The 8,489-nt window shown below is 28.8% G+C and overlaps 1 long non-coding RNA gene across 1 annotated transcript; it reads left to right on the top strand.

Moving 5' to 3' along the window:
* The first annotated feature begins 292 nt into the window (after nucleotides 1-292).
* Nucleotides 293-1,487, top strand: LOC115711253 (uncharacterized). Its single transcript, XR_004010443.2, has 2 exons — nucleotides 293-636; nucleotides 1,208-1,487. It is a non-coding gene; the product is annotated as an uncharacterized LOC115711253 (long non-coding RNA).
* Nucleotides 1,488-8,489: the final 7,002 nt, after the last annotated feature.

Genomic DNA, 8,489 nt, shown 5'->3' on the forward strand with positions numbered 1-8,489 from the left:
AATTTTATAATTTTTATTAATTTAAAAAATATTGGCATATAGTGACACACCAAACATGACTGGATTAATGTGTCCCCACACACTTGGCGCGTCACTATATCATAAATTTATTTTTTAAAAAAAAAAAATACAACTAATTATACTTTTAATAATAAAAAAATTTATAGAAAGTTTTTTTTTTTTTTTTTTTTGAGAAAAAATTTATAGAAAGTTGGTTCGGTTATTGCATTTATTAAATAATATTGGAAAAAGAAAAAAATTAATTATTATACTAGAAATCAGCTAGAGTATCCTCAATTAATTAAATATTCTATTTCTTTTTTTTTTTTGAACAAAAAACCCTATTTCTTTAACTCTTCAACTTTACATTTAGGGTTTCATCCTATTACTTAGCCAAAAAACCCAGCCGAACACATCCCTCTTCTTCTTCTTCCTCTCTTTGCTTTTGAAAGTTGATGACCTCCTGCGCACGAACCACCTCCAAGACGACGAAGCAACGACCATCCCTACCCTCCCAAGGCCCATCGACGCCGGACGACAGACGGACTGGAACCCCAAGCGATCTTCTGCCTCACCGGACTTCATAACCTTCTCCTCCGACGTTATTGACCCACGGGCCTTTGTAACCTTCTCTAGGTTCGACAAATTTTTTATATCATCGCAAATCTCATTTAATTTCAGTTCATGTAATTTTTTTTGTCTCTCTATTCGCGTGTATTGCTGTTCTCAATCTAGGATGTCAAGGCCCTTGGGTTAGCATACTCTTTTTTCATAAATCCATCTTATTCTCATATAAAAGAACTGTATTTTGTCAATGTTGTTTGTGGGTGTTATGTAAAGGTTGTAACTGCTATGTTCCAGCAGGCAATGAAACTCGTGTAGAGCTTATAAAAACCCTTAATAATATTGCTACTGGAAAGGTGAATATATTTTCAAACTCCAACCAAAAGGCTCCTATTAGTTTACATCATGTTTTTTTTAATGATTTAGGAAGAACAAGGACTTTTACTGAAGCTGCTAATTTGATGAAAAAAATAGCGGTTGGTCATCAATTTGATATTCCATTTCTGTAAAATTCCTTTTTCAAGCACACTTTTTTGATGGCTTAGCTTTACAGGTTAAAACTTTTGGTTCTATGGCTAAAACTGAGAAAATTGCTTTCATTCTTATTTGGCTATCTTATCCTCTCTCTCTTTCTCTGATGTAGGTAGAGGACATTTTGGTTTGTGGATGGAGCTTCGGGGTTCATTGTCTAGGTGGACTAAAATTGTTATCTGATTTGTATTTTCATGTTTTATGTTTAGGTTTCTAATATTTTTGGACATGTTTTACCCAATTCTGTGTTCATACCTACTGGATTATAAATATTGCAGTTAAGAATTTTGTATTGTATTTTTTGTTAAAATTTTGGTTTAATGTTGTAATTCACATTTTAATTTCCTTTCTTTAAAAAGGGATGTAATAATAATTATGTGTTTATTTCATTATTTTTTATATATAATTAAAATTATTATTATTATATTTGATTCTATTTATATATAATTAATCAAATTATTATTTATAATATATAAACTTTAAATTAAAAAATTAAATATTATTTTTTAGAAAAATATTTAATATAGTAACTCTTTTGATGGGTCACTATATCTTTAAAATTAATATAAAAGAATAAAAAAGAAAAAAAAAGATATAGTGACACTTTATGTGTGTTGCTGTTACTTTCTTAGTCTGACAAAATTTGACTCTAAACGCCTATAGTGACGCGCAAAGAGTGAATGTAAATGGGTTCAGTGACACGTGTGAAGTGTCACTAAAAGTTGTCTTTCCAGTCACCCTCATTAGTGACACGCGGTGAAGTGTCACTAAATACTTTTAGAGTTACTCATTATGAGTCACTAAAACTCGTTTTTCTAGTAGTGTAAGTATACAACCATTACATCATTCTGAAATTACCATATAAGGATTTAGGCAACGACTAGTAACTAATCATCAATATGCAACTCGAATTTCTGGGGAGGTAAGTTTGGATATAATTCAAAATCAAATTAATGATCTTTGAACTGCATATCTACTAACTTTTTCTCCACCCCTATCAGTTCGCAAGATCTTTAACCACTTACCTTCACCATTGCTAGAAATTCATGAAATTTTTCAAACATTTCAAATTTCTTTTGCATAAGGTAAAATCTAGAGTGATCGTTTTAATAATACAACGAAAACTCATATCCACCCCTGAATGTACATCCATCTGCGAATGAGATGAAATTACTTTCAGTGGATATAGGCATATTAACTCTTTGCAGAGAATGATCTTGTCAAAACCACTATGAACAAGATACAAATGCCATAGATTTATAAAATATGTGGTTGAATCTTTTGATGATTTACTTTAGTTACATCAAAGAGTTCTTAGAATAGTGCAAGTGGATTCTGGTCACAGAATACTAAACTCATACAGTTTGAATCCATTGAAAGAAAATGGTTATGAAACACTTGTGAAAGTGTAACTGTATAATTAGTAACTCTTTCTTGGACCACCACTACTAATCTAACTCTATGATTTGCCTATACAAGTAGGAGATATCTAAGATTGAGGATTTATATCATTTAGGGATAGAATTTCGGGAATATAATCATATGCGTCATCTAATCTCTTAAGAGAAAATAAGACTTTATATGATTTATAGACCATTCAACCAATGATATATCATTAAGCTGATTCGAAATGAATAAGCTAAGAGGAATTAGGATAATTTCGTTTTAAATAAGAATCCAACGATGCTCCGATTAGCGAGAGTCAAAGTAATCTTATTTATACAATCTTCTTGTTTCATATTGTAAGACACTAGTCTAAGGTGTCATCAATTGATGAACAGCTAGATGTTGCATACAATATTTATCTTTTGAGATCTAACACTATTATGTTAGTCAAATGGTGAAAATCCATTAGGGATTTATCTCATTAGAAAAACAAATCAAGTTAGACCAACAATGAAGATTCGCAATTAAACTACAATTTAATAACAGAAAATAACATGGTTCAATACAAATTCATACACAATTCAGAAATTATGAAGCACATAGCAAGTAGGAATGACAAGTGAAAATACTAAAACATACAATCCTAAATAATTTCCAAGGTTTTCAACAAACTGATATCAGTGTCCCGTTTAGGCGAGAGTCAAAGCTACCATTCATTGAATAGAGTTGTCAGCTCATCTAAAATGATCAACATTCTAGCAACCTTTTATTCGATCAAGATGTGAATCCGCGTTGTCCCGTTTAGGCGAGAGTCAAGGCTATTCTATCTTATGAGCTTCCACCATTGTTTCATATTCTTGCGAGTCTTATATAGTCGCCACCATTAGGGTGATCATAAACTATATAAAAAAACTTACAAGATTACTTATCTTTCGAGATTAAACGGTGCTAACTTGCTAATGAACGTTCCTCCATTAGGGAGGATTATTCACTAAAACAATAGCTATGTAAAACCAACAATGGAGATCGAATATCCTTATAACAAAGCTCATTATTTAATGAAGGGTTTGTATTTTCTTCTAATATTTATTTTAATCCATTTATTTTAAATATATATTTATTTAATTAAAATTTCTAATTTAGAATGAAAAATTCCAAATATAAATTTTAATTTAATATTTATAAATTATACTTAGATGGATATGAAAATAACGTGAATTATTTCCATCTTAGTAATAATTTCCATAAATATTTAGAAAATTATTCAATTTAAGTTGTTTCAAAATTAATTTGAATTAATTTACAACTCAAATTTAATTTTCTATAAATATATATTGCATTTCGAAAAATGCTTTAAAATAAAATAAAAATAAATCCTGGAAAATTACTCTAATTTTATGTTGGCCCAAAATTAATTAATAAAAATTAATTTTCAACAATAAATATAATTTTCCTATAGAATTAAATATCTAAGAAAAATTTCAAATATTTAAGTATCATGATTAAAAAATCAACTTAAATATTAATTTTCTATTTAATTAAATATCACTAGAAAAATACTTCAAGCAAAACAGATAATATCTATCTAGACTTTCATAGACTAATTAATCCAATTTCTAATTATAATATATTTTAATTCATTTATTTTAATTAACCATCAAATGAAAAAGTCACTGATTTAAGTTGGTCCAAAATTAAATAAATAATTTTCAACTTTAATCTATTTTTCAAATAAAATTCGAAATTTCTACATTAAAGAAATGTAATTTCGAAATTTTGGGAAATGATTAATAAAATAAAATAAAATATATTCTGAAAATTATTCAAACTTAAGTTATTCTGAAATAAGATTCCAAACTTAAAATAATTTTTAACTTTAATTAAATAACATGAAAATAATAATATTTAAGTATCATGATGAAAATCAACTTAAATATGGAAATTTTCAATTTAATTAAATGTATTAAATTCAAGAATCAAATAATTAAGTAAAGAGGAAACTTAATTATTAATTCTAGTTTAATACTAGGAAAATATACTAAAATTAGATTGTACCAAAATTAATTAGGAAACAATTAATTTCACAATCAATGATATTTTCCTATTTAATATTAGAAATAATAACTAGTACTAGAAATGACTATCTAGAATATATCATTGACTAAGTGTTTTTCTAAAATTAACTTTAAAATATTTCAATGAAAAATAAATTTCATATATTTTAAAAGTTAATTATGTTGCTAATTCAATTTTAATTAGGTTAGACTAATATAATTAACCTAATACAATTATTTAAATAAGGCAAATGGGCCTTCACAATTGGAGTAGTTCATGTGAGGGGGAGCTGGGTTCAGTATGTCGTACCCACTTCTATGGCCCCCAACTCTCACACAAGGCCCAAAAGAGAGGAATTTAACCTTAAAATAAACAATTGTTATTCATTGAATAAGCCCAAATCTAATTGGACCTAAATAAATTTCCTTATGTCAAAATTTATTTTAGCAACCTAGTCCATTTACTTAGTAAAAACTTAAATGGGCTCCCTATATGTATCTAAGCCCAAAAGCAAACATATAGGCTCACACAGGTCAAATGATTTGGATGGACCCTATCATGTTACTAGGTTTACACAGATGAAAGAAGTACAAAATTTACCTGTTACAAATTATTTATAAGATCTATCGTCAATTGGACTATGATTAAAATCAGATCAATGGATCATGATCTATCAACAAGTTAATCATACCAATTAAGATCAGATAAATAATAGGTTTGTTAAAAAGTTTTGAATAAACAATATAAATTAACAAACATTGTCCATGTAACAGATGTGAATCAATATATTAATATAATTAAATTATTATTCTTAAACTAACCAAATAAAGGAAACTAATTTTAAAATATCTAGGTTTATTTGAATCAAATTAAATTAAATATCTAATAAGATCAATGATTTAAAAGGAAAGAATCTCCAATATCACTTTCAGATCTTATAATTTAATAAAATAAACCAATTTTAAAATAGATTTGGTTAAATAATAATTACCATAATTATATGTCAAAATATCTCAAATTAAGCAATATTCAAATCTCTACAAAAATATCTATGTTATTTAAATATTTAAGATATGATTTATAAATTTCTAATAAGGAAAAAATGATATATATAGAAAAAATATCATTTTTATACTTATAATTTATAAATAATTAAATATTTAACAAAATAACAAATTTTTGAATTTGAAAAACATTATGGTAAGTATATCTATAAAAATATCTATGTTAATTTCAAATTTATTAATTATTTAATTTGCCATATAAGATAATTTTAATATAATATTTTAAATAAAAAGACAAAGTTATCTTTTAATTTAAAATATCTTAAATATCAAAATATCTAATCTTATAATTAAATAATAAATAAATATTAAAGAAGTTAACAAATTTTTAAATCTGACCATAATAGGAAATATTTAAAAATTGGAAACAATCCAAAATAGAAATATTTAAAATTGGAAAGAATTCCAAATTGAAAATATTTAAAATTGGAAACATTTCAATTTAGAAATATTTAAAATTGGAAAAATAAATTTTGGGAAACAATCCCTTGAAAAAATTGGATTTTTGGGGAAAAAACCCCAAAAATCGCAATTTTTGGGAAAGCTGGCAGCAAGGCTGCACGAGCAGCCCAGATAGGCTGCAAAATGGGCCTTACGCGCGCGGATGGGAGGAATTGCAGCCCCATCTGCCGAGAAAACTCGGCGGGCTGCAGGATTCCCAGGCGAGACGCACGGGCGTGCTCCTGGGTGATTGACCGAGGTGCGCGCGCGGATGGAAGTTGTCCGAAGCACCTGGTGCACGTGTGCACCTAGCTTCCACAGCCATCATTCCCGATTTTCCAAAAATCATATCTTTCTCAATTTTTATCGGAATCGAGTTCCGTAAAAAACAAAATTGCTTAATTTTTCACAAGGAATCCAAATAAAATATTTTCAAAAATTGAAAAAATATATTTCATGGAAAAATTTCGTACAACATAAACATTCATCACATAAGCACATAAACCAACATGAAACCATCCAAATCAACACAGAAACATGCAATCATCGTTTTAATTCATATTACATGAAAGTAAATCATTACCATGGCTCTGGTGCCAGTTGTTGGAAATTATTTTACCAGGATCTAGATTTACTAACAAGTATGTTGGATTAACATCCTAATATGAATTCTAAAACAATGAAAATAAACACATATAAAGTTAGAAAACCTTACAGTGGGTGCAGCGGAATAATATGACTCCTTCCGTTCAGATCTCTAGCCCTTGATTCCTTTCTGTAGCAGAGCATCACCAAGATCTGAACCTGGATCTTCTTTTCTCCTTCTTTGATGCAGAAATTCCATAGTCTTCCATACTATGATTGAGATACCACTTGATGTGTGTGGGCACTACTCATCTCACAAGGATTTCGAAATTTCTCTCTATTTTTCTCTCTTAATTTCGTGGCTTATCATCCATACAAGAGAAGAGAGCAAGGTTCCTTTATATAGGGAAAAGGGAGAGCACAACTTTCCAAATAAAACAGTTTCCTTAATTACTGTGTAATTGATTAACTGCCTTATTTAGTGTGATCCACCACTTTCCTATCATAGCTAGGCTTTGATTAGCAATTACATGACAATTAAAAAATAAAAATAATAATTGGGAAATACAAAGGGAGTGCTCGGCCCAAGAGGGAAATGGGCCTCACTTGGATTTTGCAGTTTCCTCAATTTTATTTCTATTTCTCCAAAAATGCCATTTTTCCAATTCTAATCATTTAAATGCCAAAACTAATTATTTAATAACTAAAATAGATTATTAAATAATATTGTCATTTAAAATAATTATTAATTAGACATACAAAGTCTCTTAATTAATAATTAAACCTAGAAACCCTTTTCTTTACGATTTCATCCTTAAACTGTGAGAATTCATAAAGTAGACATAGTCTAACTTTTAGAATTATAATTGATTAATTAAAATCAATTAACTGAGTCTTACAAGCAGTATGGCCTCAACTAGTATGGGGACCATGGGTCTATATAACCGAGCTTCCAATAAGTCGAACCGAATTTACCAAGTAAATTCCCTAACTTATTAATTCCTCATTGAATCCACACTTAGAACTTGGAATTGCACTCTCAGTCATATAGAAACGCTCTATATGTTCCACGATATAGACACGTCATTAGTTATCCATTGTTATAACCCTAATGTGATCAATGATCCTCTATATAGATGATTTACACTGTACAGGGATTAAATTACCGTAACACCCTACAATGTATTTTATCCTTAAAACACTTAACCCTGTATAAATGATATTTCACCTAAGTGAAATGAGATCTCCACCATTTATCTTCGTTTGGTTAAGCTCGAAGGAAATCATCCTTTACTTATATTTGCCAAATAGAAGCTATAGATTCCATATTTATGTTAGCGCTCCCACTCAATTGCATTACCGTGTTCCCAAAATGTACGTATCACCCTGATACAAAACTAGGCTTAACTAACAAATCAAAGAACACGAGTAACACTCTTGAAATTGAGCCTAACCATATCAGGATTTCGATCATGTGATCTAGGATCAACTTATGATATTGAATTGAATAGATATTTACGGTAAGTTTCAAAATCTAATTCAAAGTTCAATATCGGTCCATTCCGATGCATACTCCATGCATCCGATACTGGTAAACTTTGCCAATGTCCTGGAAAGGACATAACACTTTTCCAAGGTGTAAGAATACCTATCGCTGATTATACCATGTCAGTCTAAATCCAGTGTTCTGACAAATCAGGGAATCTAGTTTTGAACATATAATAAAGATTATATTCCACTGTGCTGACAACACTATAATCTTTAACCAACTCATATGTTCTGGACTTAAAAAGAATTCATACATTATATACATATAATCATGAAATAAATCATGTGAACCATGCAACATAAAATGTTATTTCT

Source organism: Cannabis sativa, chromosome 4 (genome assembly GCF_029168945.1).
Source record: "Cannabis sativa cultivar Pink pepper isolate KNU-18-1 chromosome 4, ASM2916894v1, whole genome shotgun sequence".
NCBI classification, from domain to species: Eukaryota; Viridiplantae; Streptophyta; class Magnoliopsida; order Rosales; family Cannabaceae; genus Cannabis; species Cannabis sativa.